The sequence below is a fragment of the Bos mutus genome, chromosome 17 (genome assembly GCF_027580195.1).
Source record: "Bos mutus isolate GX-2022 chromosome 17, NWIPB_WYAK_1.1, whole genome shotgun sequence".
Lineage (NCBI taxonomy): Eukaryota > Metazoa > Chordata > Mammalia > Artiodactyla > Bovidae > Bos > Bos mutus.
Window position 1 is genome coordinate 70,193,014 of NC_091633.1, and position 21,980 is coordinate 70,214,993.

Here is a 21,980-nt window from a genome sequence, read left to right on the forward strand (position 1 = left end):
CAAGAGGCTCTTTAGTTCCTCTTCACATTCTGCCATTAGAGTGATATCATCTGCATATCTAAGGTTGTTGATATTTCTCCTGACAATCTTGATTCTAGCTTGTAACTCATCCAGCCCAGCATTTTGCATGATGTGCTCTGTGCATAAGTTAAATAAACAGTGTGACAATAAACCATTTTCTCATACTCTTTTCTCAGTCCTGAAGCAGTTAGTTGCTCCATACAGGGTAATAACTGTTGCTTCTTGACCTGCATACAGGTTTCTCAAGAGACAGATAAGATGACCTGGTATTCCCATCTACTTAAGGGTTTTCCACAGTTTGTTATGATCCACACAGTCAAGGCTTTAGTGTAGTCATTGAAACGGAGGTAGATGTTTTTCTGGAATTTCCCTGCTTTCTCTATGATCCAGCGAATGTTGACAATTTGATCTCTGGTTCCTCTGCCTTTTCTAAACCCAGCTTGAACATCTGGAAGTTGTTCACATATTGCTGAAGCCTAGCTTGGAGGATTTTGAGCATATTCTTACTAGCATTCGAAATGAGTACAATTATCTGGTGGCTTGAACATTCTTTAGTACTGCCCTTCTTGAGAATTGGGATGAGGATTGACCTTTTCCAGTTCTGTGCCCACTGCTGGGTTTCCCAAATGTGCTGATATATTGAGTGCAGTACTTTAATAGCATTATCTTGTAGGATTTTAAATAGCTCAGCTGGAATTCCATCACCTCCACTAGCTTTATCGGCAGAAGCAGTACTTTCTAGGCCCACTTGACTTCACAGTCCAGAATGTCTGGTTCTGAGTGAAAGACAATATCATTGTAGACCCAGTTGTCTGGGTCACTAAGGTCTTTTTTGTACTGTTCCTCTGTGTATTTTTTCCATCTCTTCTTGATCTCTTCTGCTTCTGTTAGGTCTTTAATGTTTCCATCCTTTATTGTGCCCATCTTTGGATGAAATGTTTCTTTGACATTTCCAGTTTTCTAGAAAGACTGGAACCACGTTATTCATCTTTGTATTCTCTAACTCGGGCTTCCCTGGTGGCTCAGATGGTAACTCACACAGCAAATACTTGTTGAATTAATGATTCTATTGTTGGGGATTTTTTAAGTATATTTATTGTGTCAAGTGCAGACAGTGCCAATAAAATTTACATTTGCTCATCAAATGGATGTCTTTTTTCTCTCATTTGGAACCTTTCAATCAGGAACAATTGAACTTATGTGAAATTCTAAAAATGAGTATTATTTAGAACCATTTTTGTTGTTAAAGTAATAGAAAAATAAATCTTAAGAAAATGAAAAGGAGTAATTAAATGTGTGATCCTGGTGAAAGTTGATGGAAAATTACATATATATATATCTTTATGGGAAGAAACTCACATTAGAACTCATCATTGTCCTCTCATCTCCTTACTGTTTACCACTGACATACTTATCTCTAGTGAAAGCCTCTGCATTCCAGGTGTTATAAGGGCTAAACCGGAAACTTACTGTTTATTTATTTACTCTTTTATGCTTTAATTCAACAGTTAATTCTTATGTCTAAGAATTATGCTTCATATGGGAGATTCTGAAATGAAGAGTTCATAGTTAACTTCTAATACTTTCAGTTTCTAAACTGAAAAAAAAAAAAAAAAGCTGTTTAAAGAACCACTCTCATTAATTATGTTGATCACAGCACCATTAAGGTTTTGTCAACTAAGATTTACATTTTAATCTATTTAATACATTAAATAATATGCCATTTTCAATGAAAATTTAAACTCTGGATGTTTCAATATGCAAAATGCAAATTTCAAAGAACAACATTTTGTACTTAGTTTCTGTACTTGCTAATTTTTTGGAAGCCTTTAATTTTATACAGATGCATTTTTTTTCTTTTGTTTCCCTAAAACAGCTACACCTTAGATAAGAAATGTTCAAATGGATTTAGTAGAGCCATTAGTTTGAATGAATAAAATCTTAGTGAATAGAAGAAAATATCACACGTGCTATTATAAAAATGTCCTATAATTAAAAATAACAATTATCAAAAACTAATCTTTGCAAGGAGACACAGGACAACAAAGTAACTCTTTGGCTTTTCAGTTATACCATAATACTTGAGTATTAAGATGATGATATTTAAGAAGAAGGGCGGTCAAAGAATACTACTCATATGCTGAGATATCAGTGATTTTGATTATATATTTTTAAATATTTATTGAAATGATCATCCCAAGAAGATTTTTGATGGTGTTAAATTTTATTTCTATAATATAGAAAAGTAATAAAGATAAAAAAAGTTACCATATTCTCTACCATCTCCTTTTTACTTTTTAGTCTTTAAATTTTATTTTCTTAAAATTATTTGCCTATAACTGTTTCATTGCTGATTATAGCAAAAGAACACATGCATAATTTTAAATACCATCTCAAATCTCATCACATACATGAAACTTCCCCAATTTCCTAATGGAGATAGAGTTAGTTATTTCCTCCTCAACTCAATTATTTCCTACTCAACTCATTACTTATTCTAGAAATAATTGTTTGTGATATAATTATGGGTTTAGGTTCATGTCTCTGCCTCTTAGCATGTAAACTATTTGAAGATGGGTTATCCATCTTTGCACATCAAGGACTTGAAACAGTGTAGTTGTTCAAGGTAGTCGAACTTGCTTCTTACCTACCAGAAGCAAGGTAGTCGACTCAAATGAAAAATAATTATTACATGCAAATATTCTGCAACATACCCCAAAAATACACATGAAGAAGATACAAGATGCTGTTTTTAGCTTATTTTTTCTAAGGCCTTGAACTCTGTTGTTTATCCACGAGAAGAAATCTAATTTTTTTATATATATATTTTTTTTTCTAATTTTATTTTATTTTTAAACTTTACATAATTGTGTTAGTTTTGCCAAATATCAAAATGAATCCGCCACAGGTATACATGTGTTCCCCATCCTGAACCCTCCTCCCTCCTCCCTCCCCATACCATCCCTCTGGGTCGTCCCAGTGCGCTAGCCCCAAGCATCCAGTATCGTGCATCGAACCTGGACTGGCAACTCGTTTCTTACATGATATTTTACATGTTTCAATGCCATTCTCCCAAAAAGAAATCTAATTTTTAACAGAGACACAAAGTAGCCCTGACACTAAAGTCACTTGATAAACTAGATTGACAACTTTCATACATGTTTAGACTATATTATTAAGTTGACTTCATAAATTATTTCTTGGGAAAACTAGACCAATCTGGGCCTACTGCTTCTCAGCTCACACTGTCTACAAAACTACAGTAACCAGAGTGGCCTTTATGTCCCTGGATGTTGCAGAGTATAGCTATGGCATAGCACTGATTTCCTAATTTATGTTTTGCCATGTAAGCTGGGGGTTAAGTCAGGTAGAGGACTTCAGAATGCAGTTTAGGTGAGAAAAGTGTTGTGTCAGGGAGTCAAATGATCTCTAATCTCTGGGTTGGACAAATAATTTATAAGTCATTGCTGCTGCTGCTGCTAAATTGCTTCAGTCGTGTCCGACTCTGTGCAACCCCATAGACGGCAGCCCACCAGGCTCCCCCATCCCTGGGATTCTCCAGGCAAGAACACTGCAGTGGGTTGCCATTTCCTTCTCCAATGCATGAAAGTGAGAAGTGAAAGTGAAGTCACTCAGTCGTGTCCGACTCTTCGCCACCCCATGGACTGCAGCCCACCAGGCTCCTCCGTCCATGGGATTTTCCAGGTAAGAGTACTGGAGTGGGGTGCCATTGTCTTCTCCGTTATGTCATTAATTGTCTCTTACTATATTTCAAAGTCTGTAAAAGATGCTGGATGATGGTGAATGTATTTTCTTTTTCTTTAAATTTTCAACCTTTTTTAGTAGTTTCTTGCATACTCCTCCTGAGTATTGCCTCACTCCATTTTTTCTCTTGAACTGGCTGTAATGAAATAGTGCCATTTTAATTTATATTAATTTTTCTTTCTTTGAAAATTGACATGATCAAACTGACACACTGAAAAATCACTGTTTCCCCTAAGATTTTGGAAATAATTATATTATTTAGGCATGTGAGGCTCTCGTGTTTAAATATTCGACGATTATTTCATTCACAAGTCCATTTATCTTCTCAATAAGACGGATTTCTGGTGCTCACCTATCTCATTCCTTCCAAATTTTGTCACCAACATCATTATTGGCCACAGTTCTTTAACCTACATGTAGTGAATACTCAATGAATACTTGTATGAACAGCCTCAAAACTTATTTTTATCAGCTGAGTATAGGTAAAGATAGTAGGGTGTAGGTTGGTATTTATAAATGTCTAGATAGAAAGTTCCTTGGAGGCATGGAGGGATTCTCCCTAAACCAGGTTTAGGCACCTTTGATATCAAGGCCAAACATTTAAAGATAATCAGAAGCTTGAAAGTACATGGCTACCAGTCTCTTCAGAAGAATTCCATTGAAGAAGAAAAGGGAGACATCCTGCATTCATATAGTCTTCTTGAATGGAGAAAATGCTGATCAGAGGTGTTTAGGATTTCTCTTAAGGATGACCGACCAATAAAATATTTCAGAAGGGTGTGGCCTATCAGAATGAGAATTGCTGTGCCCAGGATGCACGATAGGATTTGGGGTGTGCAAGACTCAAGATAGCCTGGGGAGAGAGCTGCTGTCAGACCCATGTGTCTCCATCTGATACACATTGCACATAAATTTTCGTTTGTCCAGTTAAATTCAATGTTTTTCAAACTGTGCTGATTTTCAAGCCATGCTGACTTTCAAACCATGCTGACTCTCTGTCTCTCTCAATTCAAAATTTTAAATTTCAAGATTTGTGCTTTGAACATTGATGTGGTTTGGATTTGATCTTATTCTAATATCTAGACAATTTCTCCTTTTCTTTTATTTGTAGTCTTCTCATAGTTTTTTGTAGGTTTGCAAAAATAGCTATCATAATTTATTATCTTTCACTACTGCCTTCCCTCATTGACTCTGGGCTTGCTCATGTGACTTAGACCAATGGAACATTAATTTGAAGAATATTTGAAGAAAGCACATGTTGATAGAGCTGGCACATTGGGGCTTGCCCTCTTGCTCTTGGAACTCTGCTTTTGTGTATGGAAAATCATGCCCCAGTTAAGTGCCAGCATGTGAAAGGCTATCCTTGGTAATAGTCACTTTGTTAGTTATATGTAATGCTTCAGAGAACTTAGTAGGGATCATTTTATTTTCAGTGTTTCATAAATTGCCAGTCCAGACCAAAGAATCACTGAGTGACCCACAAAATAGTGGACTAAAGAAAGTATTTTAAGGACCCACACTTGGTGGTGATTTTTTTTTTTTTTTTTGCAGCAAAAGTTTAACTGATAGAGAAAGTGATCTAAGTATCACTTGGAATGTTTCCACAACAGCAAAACAAAATATGACAGTAGCTTTGGAACAACTCATTGGGCAGAAACCTTAAGACATTTTGAGAAGTCTGGGAAATTGGCAAGCAAACTGCTAGTGGAGGATGGAAGATTGTGGCACCAATTATGATATACTACAAAAAAATTGTGAAACTATTGCCTGCAGTAATTTAGAAGATGTAAACCTTGGCAAGATAATTTTCAAGAAAACTGTTTAAAATATCATTGACTTTTCTTAGTTGTCTATGATGAGTTACAGGGAAAGAGAAGAGCTAAAGAAGGAACTGATCAGTTTTCAAGAAGAATGTATATAGTGTATAAAGAAACCAGAGTGTGCTGGATACCTGTTTCTCATTTGCAGTCTCTCTAGTGAGTAAAAGAGTCTCAAAGTAAATTAAAACCTGAGGGTGTTTTTAAAATTCAGGACACTTCCAGTAAAGCATGGCTTCTACATCAACATCAAATCAAAGGTACGGCTCTAACACCCTTTGTTAGACTTAAGAAAAATGTAAGATGATAAGCTAGTGGTCTCTCTCAGCTAGACAAAAGGGCTTCAAAGACTCTAAGCAGCTTAAAAACCTTCCCCAAAGTCTGTCTTTGGACAGACCTTCTTTTTAAGGTCTGTCTTAAAAAGAATTGTGGTATAACTTCTGTTAACAGAGGAGTAGAAAGCACACACATTTTTTGAAGGAAATTATATCAGCAAAAGGGCTGTTAATTTTGACTATGAGAAAAAGAGGTCTCTGGATTTCCAAGTTTCTACTGGAAGAAAACTTAGAAAGCTACTCAACTATCAACTTGGGCCATTCATTTCTTATGGAAAAAGGAGGATATTCAGATAGAAGGGCTTTCCTGAAAGATCAGAGGGTAGAGCTAAGAATCACTGAGAAGAGATTGCTTGCCAAATGGCTGCTGAAATTCTTGTTCCACTCATCCATGCCTCCTACAATGCCTTGGGGCTTGTCATGTGACTTACTTTAGTGACTGAGACCTTAGCAAACTTGACCTCAGTAGAGGCTTCAGAGTGCCTGTGCTTTGGAGATGGTCCTTTTCCTGATCTTGACTCTCTATTTTCTCCATGTAAAGAAGTTGGACCAGTTTGTCCAATGAGTGAAACCTGACCCAGTGACCCATCGCTCCACCTGCCCCAGCCAACCACTTGACATCTGAGTGAGGCTCTCCTTAGAACACTGACTTATGGTCAGCCTCCTAACTTCTGAAGAGTTTAGCTAGAACCAACTGAGCAATTCACAGAATTATAAGCTAAAAAATGGCTATTGTTTAAACCACTAAATTTGGGGGTAGATTGTTATACAGAATAAATTAAGTGATGGACACCTTTCCTAAAGCATTTATCACATTTTATTTTAATTATCTGCTTAGAGGTCTGTACCTGTTACTGTACTATCATCATCATGCTGTAATAGGTCATACTCTAGTCACTTCTTTATCCTTATAACTGACATAGTGTCTGGGAGATTATTAGGAAGGAAAATATGATTACCCTTGAAAATTAGAAAACTGATTATGTAATTTCTTTAATTAAAATACTAAGCTCTTTGAGCATACATAGGAAGTGTTCAATAAATATTTTTTTAAAACATGTTACATTTTTAACATGCTTCTCCTTTATCTCTATTTCCCTCAATTTTAAAATGGTTATTGAAGTCACACATTAATTCATATTAAATGTATTAACACTTAATATATTTCTGACATATGATATGCTAACATTCTAACAAGGGGGACAGGATTTAAAACAAATGCAAATACAAATGCAGAAATAAATATTACCAATACAATAGCACATATGCTTATATACTCAAAACACTGACTAGCACACGAAGCACATCTAGCCCAAGAGAGAGCATAAAAAAGACTTTAACAGCGCTTGGTGTTGTGTTATGAGTCTCTGATTGTTGGCAAGCAAAGGCTAGAGGAAAAGTGGTCCCAGCAAAAGAAGCAGATCAAATAGACTCAGAGTGACAGGAAACTACAAGGCACATGGGGGTATAAAGTATTTTGTGTGGTTGGACTATAGGTGGTGAGGGGTCAAGTGCAACACTGACCCAGGGAGATGAGGTGAGGAAAGTCTACAGCAAACTCTGCTCCTGACACCAACAATCCTGGGAATATTTCAACAGGGGCTTTCCTGGAGGAGGGTGACAAGCAAGGGTGAACCACGATAGAATGTTTGTATTTGATCAAACAGTCCCAAAGTAGCAAAAAATGGCCATGGTCATATTATTTTCCATTTATCCAAAAGAAAATGCTAGACATATGGGAGGACTATTATGGGTTTTGTGGCCTTTTCTGAATGTGAAACAAAGACCAAAACTTTTTATGCATGCATGTCATTCGTTCATCATCCAAGTACTGTTCATCATGGAATCTAAGTTCCTTGGGAAAAAGAAAGATAGTCCTATTGATGAATTACCCTTGTCAAGTATTCAATACTATGGTATGCACCTAACCACTTCTCAATTCAAATTAATTGATGCTCATGAATAAAGGGAAGCCTGGAGTGCTTCAGTTCATGGGGTCGCAAAGAGTTAAGACATGACTTGGAGACTGAAAAATAACAGCAGCATGAAGTGAATGTTCAGCAAAATTTAAAAGCTAGATATTTTTCTGTTGACTCTCCAGGCATGGAAGGTATTTAAGATAGCACAGATTTTTAGAAGTTCAGTTGTGATAGAAAATTCTTCTTTAATTTTAATCTACAGTCAAAGGAAATGTAAACTATGACTCTCTTAAAAGTTACTTCCAGAACTCACACTTGAGGGAATTTATTGTACTTTGGTTTTGCACTGTGGTTATCTTGATTAAAAACATGGTCTTCATTCTTTTCCACTTTGTATGTCTTGTTTCCTCTTTAAAAATTCAGTCTTAATGTGCTAAATGAAATCGATCCAACTGAGAAGTTGGATGAGATTGTGGAAGGTCTCTATTGCTGTAATTAGATAAAGAGAGCACTCACCTCTCATGCACGAGAAAGGACCACACTCTGACAGAACTGATTTCAAAGGGGGCGGTAAACCTTATCTCTATAACTGGGACTCCCTGACCATTAATAATGTTTGAAATAAATACCCCTGGTAAACAAACCCTCAGATGCCACTTCTTTATGAAGAAAGGTTTTTTTCTCCCTCTCCTTCAATTTAATAAAGCTAACTTTACATGTACCAAAGCATATTGTCTGAAGTATTGTTCTATACTACCAGAAAACAGAGTATAAAGCTGACATATCTCAGGTAACTGTTACCACCATGGGTTCAGTCTTATACTTATCAACTTCCCATGCATCTACCTCCAAGATTCAGGAATCTACAGAAGGAAAAAGGTAGAGAAAATTTCAGGAAACCACAAAGAAAATATTTGCATTACCAGAGATGGTATCTGTTAGCAGAAAGATGGTGTCCCAGTAAAATGGAAACAACAGAAAGTACACACAAAGGGTCAGAAGCTCTGTGTCAGGTTCTAAGAGTTAGACTGAAGGAAATTTAATTTTCCTTGATTCAGTGTATTGGGGCAAAATAAGTAGGAAATGTTTTTACATCCTGTGATAGCTATTATACCTACTATACTCAATACATGTGAAGAAACACATTTATTGGGTCAGTGCTGTTGATAGAGTTCAGATCTATATGTTTGCTAATTTTTTTGCATAGTTTTACCAATTTTGATAAGGCAATTAAAATCTATAATCATTAGTATAAATTTACTTATTTTTCTCCTTAATGTCTATCCATTTTAGCTTCATGAACTTTGAAGTTCTACTAGCTACATACCCATTTATTTTTCATTTATTTTTTAATTGAGGAAAATTGTTTTACAATGCTGTGCTGGTTTATGCCATATGACAACAAAAATCAGCCATAATTATACATAATATCTCCTCCTTCTTGAACCTCCGACCCTTCCTCCCCCCATCCCATAGGTCATCAGCCCAGCCAAACTGGTCTCCCTGTATTATATAACAATTTCTCACCAGTTTCTTTTACTAGTTGCTTTAGGTATAAGGTTAGGTTGTTTATTTGATGTTTCTCTTGTTCCCTGAAATAGGCGTGTATTGCTATAAACTTGCATCTGAGCACTGTTTTTATTGAGTCCCTTAAATTTTGAGTTGTCATATTTTCATTGTCATTTGTTTCTAGGTATGTTTTGATTTCCTCTTTGAGTTCTTCAGTAACATCTTGGTTATTTAAAAGTGCATTGTTTAGCTTCCATATATTTGTGTTTTTGTATTTTTTTTTTCCGTGTAGTTGATATCTAATCTCATAGTGCTGTGGTCAGAAAAGATGCTTGAAATAATTTCATTTTTTTAATTTACCAAGGCTTGATTTGTGACCCAAGATGGGATCTATCCTGGAGAATGTTCCATGCTCACTTGAGAAAAAAGTGAAATCTGCTGTTTTTGAGTGAAATACCCTGTAGATATCAATTAGGTCTTTCTGGTCCAGGGTTCTGTTTAAAGTTTGTATTTCCTTATAAATTTTCTGTCTGGATTATCTGTCCATTGGTGAGAGTAGGATGTTAAAGTCCCCACTATTATTGTGTTGGTTTCCTCATTAATAGTTGTTAGCATTTGCCTTATTTAGATGCTCCTATATTGGGTGCATATGTATTTATAACTGTTATATCTTCTTCTTGGATTGATCCCTTAATCATTATGTAATATCTTTCCTTGTCTCTTATAACAGTCTTTATTTTAAAGTCATTTTATCTGATATGAGTATTGCTACTCCCACTTTCTTTTAATTTCTATTTGTAAGGAATATTTTTTTCTATTCCCTCACTTTCAGTCTGTATGTGTTGCTAGGTCTGAAGTGGGTCTCTTGTAGACCGCATATTGGCTGTATCCATTCAGCCAATCTGTGTTGTTTGCTTGGAGCATTTAATCCATTTACATTTAAGGTAATTATTGATAATATGTGATACTTTTACCATTTACTTGTTTTCAGTTTGTTTTTGTAGGCTTTTTCTTTCTCTTGTGTTTCTTGTCTAGAGAAATTCCTTTAGCATTTGTTGAAAAGCTGGTTTGGTGGTGCTGAATTCTTTTAACTTTGCTTATCTTTAAAGCTTTTGATTTCTTTGTTGAATCCAAATGAAAAGCTTACTGGGTAGAGTAAACTTGGCTGTAGGTTTTTTTTCTTTTTCTTTCATCACTTCAAGCATATCCTGCCGCTCCCTTCTGGCCTGCAGAATTTCTGTTGAAAGATCAGCTATTAGCGTTTTGGGGATCCCCTTGTATTTAATGCTTTCCCTTTGCTTCTTTTTTCTTGACCTGTGCTCCATCATCACCTCTCCTCTCCAAGCCAGAGCATCCCCGAGGTTTCCTCTACAGCTTTTTTCTCTCTCAAGGAAAAGGATCTCTCTTGACCAGCGGGAACACACCTTCTCCATCTTCACCCCCGATCCCACCCTCGGCTCTCTTGGAGACAGAGACAGACCCATTCCCTTCATAATTCCCTGTCCACTGACTACTTCCCCTCTGCCACATGCTCTGTCTCTGTTAAACAGGACCCCACGCTTCGCCACCCTTTCGCCGACCAGCTTCTGGAAAGAGCAGCCGGCACTCGCCCTTGCCCTTGGCGTTCTCCTCCTCGTCGGCTCCATGCACCTGCCCCGCTGCCCGTGTTGTCCTTTGCAGGCTTCCAGGGCTGCTAATCCTCAGTCGCCAGCCTGCTCTGCAGCTGCTGCTTGGCTCCTGGAAGGGGGCCGCACCGTCCCCACTGATGTTTCCTTCCTTGACCTGGAGCTCCTCATCCTCTTCCCGCCCTGAGCGCGGCCACGGCAGGAGCCCTGCCATGCAGCCAAGGTTAACCAGCGCTCCTAGGGAAAGGCTGATCAAGTCTCTGCCTCTCAACCAGCTCTCTTCTTGGCCAGCTGATTTGTGATGTTCCAGGAACCCCTTGGGCTTCCCTTGTGGCTCAGCTGGTAAAGAATCACCTGCAATGCAGGAGACCTGGGTTCGATCCCTGGGTTGGGAAGATCCCCTGGAAAAGGTAAAGGCTCCCCACTCAAGTATTCTGGCCTGGAGAATTCCACGAACTGCGTAGTCCATGGGGTCGCAAAGAGTCGGACAGGACTGAGCAACTTTCACTTTCACTTTGCTTCCTTTAATAATTTTTTCTTTGTGTTTAATTTGATTAATATGTGTCTTGGCATGTTTTGCTTTGGGTCTACTGTGTATGGAACTCTTTGGGTTTCCTGGACTTGGATGGCTCTTTCCTTTCTCATGTTGGGGAAGTTTTTGACTATAATCTCAAACATTTTCTCTTATCCTTTCTTTTTCTCTTCTTCTGGGAAATAATTCAAATGTTAGTGCATTTAATGTTATCCCAGAGGTCTCTGAGACTGTCCTCATTTTTTTTAAAATTCTTTTTCCTTTATTCTTCTATGCTTCAGTTATTTCCACCATTCTACCTTCCATCTCACTTATCCGTTTTTCTGCCTCAGTTATCTTGTTACCAGTTCCCTCTAGTATATTTGTAATTCCAGTTACTGTGCTGTTTATTGTTGATCATCTATTCTTTATATGCCCATTCAGTTCAGTTCAGTTCAGTTCAGTCACTCAGTCGTGTCCGACTCTTTGTGACCCCATGAATCCCAGCACGCCAGGCCTCCCTGTCCATCACCAGCACCCAGAGTTCACCCAGACTCATATCCATCGAGTCAGTGATACCATCCAGCCATCTCATCCTCTGTCGTCCCCTTCTCCTCCTGCCACCAATCCCTCCCAGAATCACAGTCTTTTCCAATGAGTCAACTCTTCACATGAGGTGGCCAAAGTCCTGGAGTTTCAGCTTTAGCATCATTCCTTCCAAAGAAATCCCAGGGCTGATCGCCTTCAGAATGGACTGGTTGGACTCCTTGCAGTCCAAGGGACTCTCAAGAGTCTTCTCCAACACCACAGTTCAAAAGCATCAATTCTTCGGCGCTCAGCCTTCTTCACAGTCCAACTCTCACAGCCATACATGACCAAAGGAAAAACCATAGCCTTGACTAGACGAACCTTTGTTGGCAAAGTAATGTCTCTGCTTTTCAATATGCTATCTGGGTTGGTCACAACTCTTCTTCCAAGGATTAAGCGTCTTTTAATTTCATGGTTGCAGTCACCATTCACAGTGATTTTGGAGCCCCCAAAATAAAGTCTGACACTGTTTCCACTCTTTCCCCATCTATTTCCCATGAAGTGATGGAACCAGATGCCATGATCTTCATTTTCTGAATGTTGAGCTTTAAGCCAAGTTTTTCACTCTCCTCTTTCACTTTCATCAAAAGGCTTTTGAGTTCCTCTTCACTTTCTGCCATAAGGGTGGTGTCATCTGCGTATCTGAGGTTATTGATATTTCTCCCAACAATCTTGATTCGAGCTTGTGTTTCTTCCAGCCCAGCGTTTCTCATGATGTACTCTGCATATAAGTTAAATAAGCAGGGTGACAATATACAGCCTTGACGTACTCCTTTTCCTATTTGGAACCAATCTGTTGTTCCATGTCCAGTTCTAACTGTTGCTTCCTGACCTGCATACAAATTTCTCAAGAGGCAGATCAGGTGGTCTGGTATTCCCATCTCTTTCAGAATTTTCCACAGTTTATCGTGATCCACACAGTCAAAGGCTTTGGCATAGTCAATAAAGCAGAAATAGATGCTTTTCTGAAACTCTTTTGCTTTTTCTATGATCCAATGGATGTTTGGCAATTTGATCTCTGGTTCCTCTGCCTTTTCTAAAACCAGCTTGAATATCTGGAAGTTCATGGTTCACATATTGCTGAAGCCTGGTTGGAGAATTTTGAGCATTACTTTACTAGCGTGTGAGATGAGTGCAATTGTGCGGTAGTTTGAGCATTCTTTGGCATTGCCTTTCTTTGGGACTGGAATGAAAACTGACCTTTTCCAGTCCTGTGGCCACTGCTGAGTTTTCCAGATTTGCTGGCATATTGAATGCAGCACTTTCACAGCATCATCTTTCAGGATGTGAAATAGCTCAACTGGAATTCCATCACCTCCATTAGCTTTGTTCGTAGTGATGTTTTCTAAGGGCCACTTGACTTCACATTCCAGGATGTCTGGCTCTAGGTCAGTGATCACACCATCGTGATTATCTGGGTCGTGAAGATCTTTTTTGTACAGTTCTTCTGTGTATTCTTGCCACCTCTTCTTAATATCTTCTGCTTCTGTTAGGCTCATACCATTTCTGTCCTTTATCGAGCCCATCTTTGCATGAAATGTTCCATTGGTGTCTCTAATTTTCTTGAAGAGATCTCTAGTCTTTCCTATTCTGTTGTTTTCCTCTATTTCTTTGCATTGATCGCTGAAGAAGTCTTTCTTATCTCTTCTTGCTATTCTTTGGAACTCTGCATTCAGATACTTATATCTTTCCTTTTCTCCTTTGCTTTTTCCTTCTCTTCTTTGCACAGCTATTTGTAAGGCCTCCCCAGACAGCCATTTTGCTTTTTTGTGTTTCTTTTCCATGGAGATGGTCTTGATCCCTGTCTCCTGTACAATGTCATGAACCTCATTCCATAGTTCATCAGCCACTCTATCAGATCTAGGCCCTTAAATCTATTTCTCACTTCCACTGTATAATCATAATGGATTTGATTTAGGTCTTACCTGAATGGTCTAGTGGTTTTCCCTACTTTCTTCAATTTCAGTCTGAATTTGGCAATAAGGAGTTCATGGTCTGAGCAACAGTCAGCTCCTGGTCTTGTTTTTGTTGACTGTATAGAGCTTCTCCATCTTTGGATGCAAAGAATATAATCAATCTGATTTCGATGTTGACCATCTGGTCATGTCCATGTGTAGAATCTTCTCTTGTGTTGTTGGAAGAGGGTGTTTGTTATGACCAGTGCATTTTCTTGGCAAAACTCTATTAGTCTTTGCCCTGCTTCATTCTATATTCCAAGGCCAAATTTGCCTGTTACTCCAGGTGTTTCTTGACTTCCTACTTTTGCATTCTAGTCCCCTATAATGAAAAGGACATCTTTTTTGGGTGTTAGTTCTAAAAGGTCTTGCACGTCTTCATAGAACTGTTCAACTTCAGCTTCTTCAGCGTTACTGGTTGGGGCACAGACTTGGATTACTGTGATATTGAATGATTTGCCTTGGAAACGAACAGAGATCATTCTGTCATTTTTGAGATTGCATCTGAGTACTGCATTTCGGACTCTTTTGTTGACCATGATGGCTACTCCATCTCTTCTGAGGGATTCCTGCCTGCAGCAGTAGATATAATGGTCATCTGAGTTAAATTCACCCATTCCAGTCCATTTGAGTTTGCTGATTCCTAAAATGTCGACATTCACTCTTGCCATCTCTTGTTTGACCACTTCCAATTTGACTTGATTCATGGACTTGACATTCCAGGTTTCTATGCAATATTGCTCTTTACAGCATGGGACCTTGCTTCTATCACCAGTCACATCCACAGCTGGGTATTGTTTTTGCTTTGGCTCCATCCCTTCATTCTTTCTGGAGTTATTTCTCCACTGATCTCCAGTAGCATATTGGGCACCTACTGACCTGGAGAGTTCCTCTTTCAGTATCCTATCATTTTGCCTTTTCATACTGTTCATGGGGTTCTCAAGGCAAGAATACTGAAGTGGTTTGCTATTCCCTTCTCCGTTAAGTCCCTATTAAGCATTTCTTCTTAATCCGTCTTCTCCATACATGCCTCCATTCTATTTATCTGTGCCTCCACTTTATTTCCAAGATTTTGGATCATCTTTACTATCATTACTCTGAATTCTTTTTCAGGTCCTATTTTCTGTTCATTTGTTTAGTCTTGTGGGTTTTTACCATGTTCCTTCAACTGCTGTATGTTTCTTTTTATTTTCATTTTATTTAATGTGTTGTGTTTGGGGGTCTCCTTTCTGCAGGCTGCAAGGTCATAGTTCCTCTTATGTGGTGTCTACCTCCCATGGGTGGGGTTGGACCAGTTCCTTGTGAAAATTTTCTGGTTGGTGTATGGAACTGGATCTTGTCTTTCTGAAGGGCAGTGCTATGTCCAGTAGTGTTTTGTGGGTGTCTATGGGCTTTGTAAGGAGAAGGCAATGGCACCCCACTCCAGTACTCTTGCCTGGAGAATCCCATGTACAGAGGAGCCTGGTAGGCTGCAGTCCATGGGGTCTCTAGAGGTCGGACACGACTGAGCGACTTCACTTTCACGTTTCACTTTCCTGCATTGGAGAAAGAAATGGCAACCCACTCCAGTGTTCTTGCCTGGAGAATCCCAGGGACACGGAGCCTGGTGGGCTGCCATCTATGAGGTCGCACAGAGTCGGACACGACTGAAATGACTTAGCAGCAGCAGCAGCAGCAGCATGGGCTTGGTATGGCTTTGGGCAGTCTATCTGCTAATGGGCAGGGTTGTGTTCCCCATTTCTTGCCTGCCTTGTCAAGAAAGAATTCAGGCAAAAAGGCTGAAGGTAAAGACAAAAGTAAAAGCTTATTGGAAAAGTAAAAATACATATAGAAAAATGCATGGGTGAACTCAGAGAGAGAGAGAGTCAAGCCTTTGGGATGTTTAAATCCTTTATAAGGGGGCAGTTTTCAGGGTCTTTGTCTTCCTTCTCCAGAGAAGGAAGGAACCCACTCCAGTACTCTTGCCTGGAAAATCTCATGAACAGAGGAGCCTGGTAGGCTGCAGTCCATGGGGTCGCTAGGAGTTGGACACGACTAAACGACTTCACTTTCACTTTTCACTTTCATGCATTGGAGAAGGAAATGGCAACCCACTGCAGTGTTCTTGCCTGGAGAATCCCAGGGACGGGGGAGCCTGGTGGGCTGCCGTCTATGGGGTCCCACGGAGTCTTGCTTCTCTTTTCCTGGATTGTTTGTCTCAGAAACCCCCTCTAGGTATGCATGCACCTCTCTGCTAAGATGGATCTTGATGCAAAGGCATTTGAGAGAAGCAAGATTCATTATGGCCCCACATTGTCCCCTGACTTTCGACCCCCAGGGAGTGTTTCTGAGCATGAAATAGTGTCTCCCTTGCCCCAAGAAAGAGGAAATATTATCTCTGGTCCTTTACTCAAACAAGGTTTTGCCTCTTTTTGTTCTTGCCATGACCATTATGTTAAGGTGTCCACAAAAGACAAAGCTTGGCTATTTACCCTGTCCCTGTTGCTACTTCTGTTTGGGAGAGCAAACAGGAGACTGAGTTTTGCCCACCTATCTCTTGTCTCAGTAAAAACAAACAGGAGGCTAGTTGTGTGTCAAGCCTGAAGCCCACTTTCTCCTGCCCCATAAAATGTAAACAGGAAGCCAGTTGTAAATGCCTAACCTGGACCCCATCTATTTCCTGCCTCAATTAGAGCTTTTACATGGAAGAGGAATTCATCTTCTCTGTGATGCCCATTTATAAAATATAAAAAAGGAAGTATTTTAACTTGGAAAAGAATGTTTTATACATCAAAACTCTGAAAATAGAATATGAGCCCCTAAATTGAAGTGAGTTACCTAACACTAGGAGGATAATAAAAAGACACTGAGGTTTTGTGGTAAGGATATTGTAAGGAGCATTCAGGTATCAGATGAGTTGTGAGGTCAATTGAATTTGATCTTCCCCAAACCTGTTATTCTTATAATTTTTAGTTTTGAAACATGTGGGGAATCGGAAGAGACTTTGAAGTGTGAAGAAAAGTGTTGCCTGCCATATCAGCAAACAAAGGATGCTCCTGCCATCAAGATATCAGCCTCTACTCTCTCCTGAAGGTGAGCTTGAGGGGACTCAGGATAGAGACCAACAGGCTGTGCTGCCAAACTCTCAGCCACCGCAGCCACCCCAGTGGTGCACCTTAAGGACTCAAGAAGGGAAAGAACAGGATACTGGTCCCAGATAGCTGAACTGCATGTCAAAGAAATGATTTCAGTGTGCCCAGATTCTTGCATTTTCCCACAAGAAATGTGCTAAATTCTTTAACTTGAGATATCTGGCTTTTTTTGCCATTGTTTGTCACGTCCAACTTTTCTGTGACCCCGTGGACTATAGCCCTCCAGGCTCCTCTGTTCATGGGATTTCCCAGGCAAGAAAACTGGAGTGGGTTGCCATGTCCTTCTCCAGGGGAACTTCCTGACCCAGGCATCAAACCCGCACCTCCTGCTTTGGCAGGCAGATTATTTACCACAGAGCCAAGTGGGAAGCCCTAGTTTTCATTAATTTAATAGTAATCTTTTCAAGTTCTGACAGCCTGGTCTTTGTTAAAGAAACCCCTATATACCCAGGGGAGCACTCTCTTAGAGCTACTTGAAATTCCTGTCTCCCAGGGTTGAACTCCTCAAAAATTCCACCAAATAAGATATAATTCTCAACTTTTAAATGGTGCATTTTTTTTCAGTTGACAGAAGAATACGAAGATTTTCAGAAATCATTACTCATTACAAACACAGTTTTAGGAACAGAAATAGTTGAAAACATGTGCGTATTTTCATGTTCTCATTTGTTATAAACCAAAATGTATCACTTATATTTCCTGTGAGGCTACCTTTTGACATCTTGCTGAACACATTTTGCATAAAATGAATAATCCAAAATGCAGAAACACTGTTTTGGTTTATACGATCCAATTGGCATCCCCTAGTAGATTACAGCAGAGAAGGTAATGACACCCCACTCCAGTACTCTTGCCTGGAAAATCCCATGGATGGAGGAGCCTGGTGGGCTGACTTCTATGGGGTCGCTAAGAGTCGGACACGACTGAGAGACTTCACTTTCACTTTTCACTTTCATGCATTGGAGAAGGAAATGGCAACCCACTCCAGTGTTCTTGCCTGGAGAATCCCAGGGACGGGGGAGCCTGGTGGGCTGCCGTCTATGGGGTCGCACAGTGTCGGACATGACTGAAGAGACTTAGCAGCAGCAGCAGTAGATTACAGAGCCAGTTTGTGGGACTGCAGAACCTGACTGAGGGACGACTCCCAGGTATTGTGTCTGAGGACATTAAATTGATGATGTGGAAATCTAAGACTTCCTATTGCCTTCACAATGGTATCTATTAGCATGCTTCCTGGAACAAACAATAGAAAATCCAAATAAACAATAAAAGCTATGTTGTATAAGAAGCCTAGAATAAGGCAGTTACAGGTTTGGGATCAATGGCTAATGCTTTCAGGCATCCAGTTCTCTGTGATCCCTTTGGCTCTCCCTTCATAGCTGCAACCTGGCTGAACAACATAAACAACTACATGAGCTGGATGATGCAGCTGTTTCGATATCAGGTATTGTTCTCACATTAAAATATCTAAAGGCAAAAAACAGTGTAAATACCTTCTTGTGTAGTTTAAGATAGAGTAAAACTTTGTCAAAAGCCCCACAGCAAATTTATGCAACAACAGACAACTCATTCAGTTCAGTTGTGTCTGACATTTTGTGACCCCATGAACTGCAGCATGCCAGGCTTCCCTGTCTATCACCAACTCCCAGAGCTTGCTCAAACTCCTGTCCAGTGAACTGGAGATGCCATCCAACCATCTCATCCTCTGTCACCTCCTTCTCCTCCTGCCTTCAATTTTCCCAGCATCAGGGTCTTTTCCAATGAGTCAGTTCTTCGCAACAGGTGGCCAAAGTATTGGAGTTTCAGCTTCAGCATCAGTCTTTCCAATGAATATTCAGGACTGATTTCCTTTAGGATGATGCTGTGAAAGTGCTGCACTCAATATGCCAACAAATTTGGAAAACTCAGCAGTGGCCATAGGACTGGAAAAGGTGAGTTTTCATTCCAATCCCAAAGAAAGGCAATGCCAAACAATGCTCAAACTACCGCACAATTGCACTCATCTCACACAATGGTAAAGTAATGCTCAATATTCTCCAAGCCGGGCTTCAGCAATAGGTGAACTGTGAACTTCCTGATGTTCAAGCTGGTTTTAGAAAAGGCAGAGGAACCAGAGATCAAATTGCCAACATCTGCTGGATCATGGAAAAAGCAAGAGAGTTCCATGAAAACATCTATTTCTGCTTTATTGACAATGCCAAAGCCTTTGACTGGGTGGATCACAATAAACTGTGGAAAATTCTGAAAGAGATGGGAATACCAGACCACCTGACCTGCCTCCTGAGAAATCTTTATGCAGATCAAGAAGCAACAGTTAGAACTGGACATGGAACAACAGATTGGTTCCAAATAGGAAAGGGAGTATGTCAAGGCTATATATTGTCACCCTGCTTATTTAACTTGTATGCAGAGTACATCATGAGAAACGCTGGGCTGGAAGAAACACAAGCTGGAATCAAGACTGTTGGGAGAAATATCAATCACCTCAGATATGCAGATGACATCACCTTTATGGCAGAAAATGAAGAGGAACTAAAAAGCCTCTTGATGAAAGTGAAAGAGGAGAGTGAAAAAGTTGGCTTAAAGCTCAACATTCAGAAAATTAAGATCAGGGCATCTGGTCCCATCACTTCATGGGAAGTAGATGGGGAAAGAGTGGAAACAGTGTCAGACTTTATTTTTTTGTCTCCAAAGTCACTGTGAATGGTGACTGCAACCATGAAATTAAAAGACGCTTACTCCTTGGAAGAAGAGTTGTGACCAACCTAGATAGCATATTAAAAAGCAGAGACATTACTTTACCAATAAAGGTCTGTCTAGTCAAGGCTATGGTTTTTCCTGTGGTCATGTATGGATGTGAGAGTTGGACTGTGAAGAAGGCTGAGCACCGAAGAATTGATGCTTTTGAACTGTGGTGTTGAAGAAGACTCTTGTGTCCCTTGGACTGCAAGGAGATCCAACCAGTCCATTCTGAAGGAGATCAGCCCTGGGATTTCTTTGGAGCAAATGATGCTGAAGCTGAAACTCCAGTACTTTGGCCACCTTATGCGAAGAGTTGACTCATTGGAAAAGACTGTCATTCTGGGAGGGATTGGTGGCAGGAGGAGAAGGGGACGACAGAGGATGAAATGGCTGGATGGCATCACTGACTCGATGGACGTGAGTCTGAGCGAACTCCAGGAGTTGGTGATGGACAGAGGCCTGGTATGCTGCAATTCATGGGGTCGCAAAGAGTCGGACACAACTGAGTGACTGAACTGCACTGAAGTGAACCAATAGTGTCTGCCACAGCCAGGTTCCAATGTCTGCTCTAACACAAAAATACCTGCTACCATCATGAACTGCCACAACCTGCTGCTAAGTTGCGTCAGTCATGTCCGACTCTGTGTGACCCCATAGACGACAGCTCAACAGGCTCCTCTGTCCCTGGGATTCACCAGGCAAGAATACTGGAGTGGGTTGCCATTTCCTTCTCCAGCCACAACCTAGGAAGCTTAAAGAAAGAAAAATTTATTGTCTCACAGTTCTGGAAGCTAAATGTCTGAAATGAAGATGTTGACAGAGTTGTGCTCTCTGTAAAACCTGAGCAGGATTCCTTAATGGTGTCTTCCTAACTTCCTGTGTTTTCTGGAAATCCTTGGCATTCCTTGGCTTATATATATATAATCACTCCAATTTCTGCCTCAATTATCACATGGCTGACTATTCCCTGTATGTCTATGCTTTCTAGTCTTATAAAGACATCAGTCATATTAGATTAAAGCCTGGCTGCCGGGGTCCAGCCCCGGCTGATCCAGGGTATTCGAAGCGGGGACGGAGTCGGCGAGGGTCAGGATACAATAGCTTCAATTAGATATTAATTAAAGATATAAACAGTAATAGGATGAGGATAGCTTAGTAGGAAAGTTCAGTGGAGAAAAGAGGCTGAGTGGCTTGGTTTACGCGGGACACCAATAAAACTTCAAGACAAGAAGTTTGCACCACTTACGTAGGCCACAGGCGTCCTTCCGTTCTCCCAAAGGAGAGGAGACACTGAGGCCTCCCCGGTCGGATCTTAAAAGCCCAGGCATAATTGGTAAGCATGGTGGGTTCCGCACTCCAGATGGAGACTCAGCCAGAGTGAGAGAGAGAGCGACATGGGGAGACCAGTATTTCGAGAAACTGATCCCAATTTTTTATTTTCCATGGTCTACTTTTATACACTGAGATGTTATGCAAAAGTCACGCGGGGTCAGCAGTCCTGACTTTTATCAAAGTCAGGTGCTTCATACAAATGTATACAGAGGTCTTAGGGGTGTTACATCATCTTCTGGCCAGGGGGCCTGCTGACAATTTACGACCCTCTCCTTGTGACAGTGGTCAGAACACTTTTTTCTCCAAGGGTGATTATTCTTAAAACAGACGCCACCCAAATAAAGTTACATTCCTATAGGGTGAGGGTGTAGTGGGTTTTAGTTAAGGAAAGAATTTACTTAGCCTAAGGTCTAATGTGATTAATATCAAAGGTTAATAGTTATTTCTTCTATATATTCATTGATGTGTGTAAGGGCAGGGGATATAGAGACTTAGCAACAAACATTGGCTCAACAAATGAAAAACCCTTCACCAACACAATTTCTAATCAGCCCACTATACTTATAGTTTTCTAACTTCTCTAAAGAACCTGTTTTTAGAGGGTTTAAAGCATCTCGTGCCTCTCATGGTTGAGAGGCTGTGAGCAATCACATGTGGCCGGACGAGCCTGTCAGGCAGGCTAGAGAACCTTCAGAGGAGTTTGTAGGTTAAAACACTCTTATCACGCCCA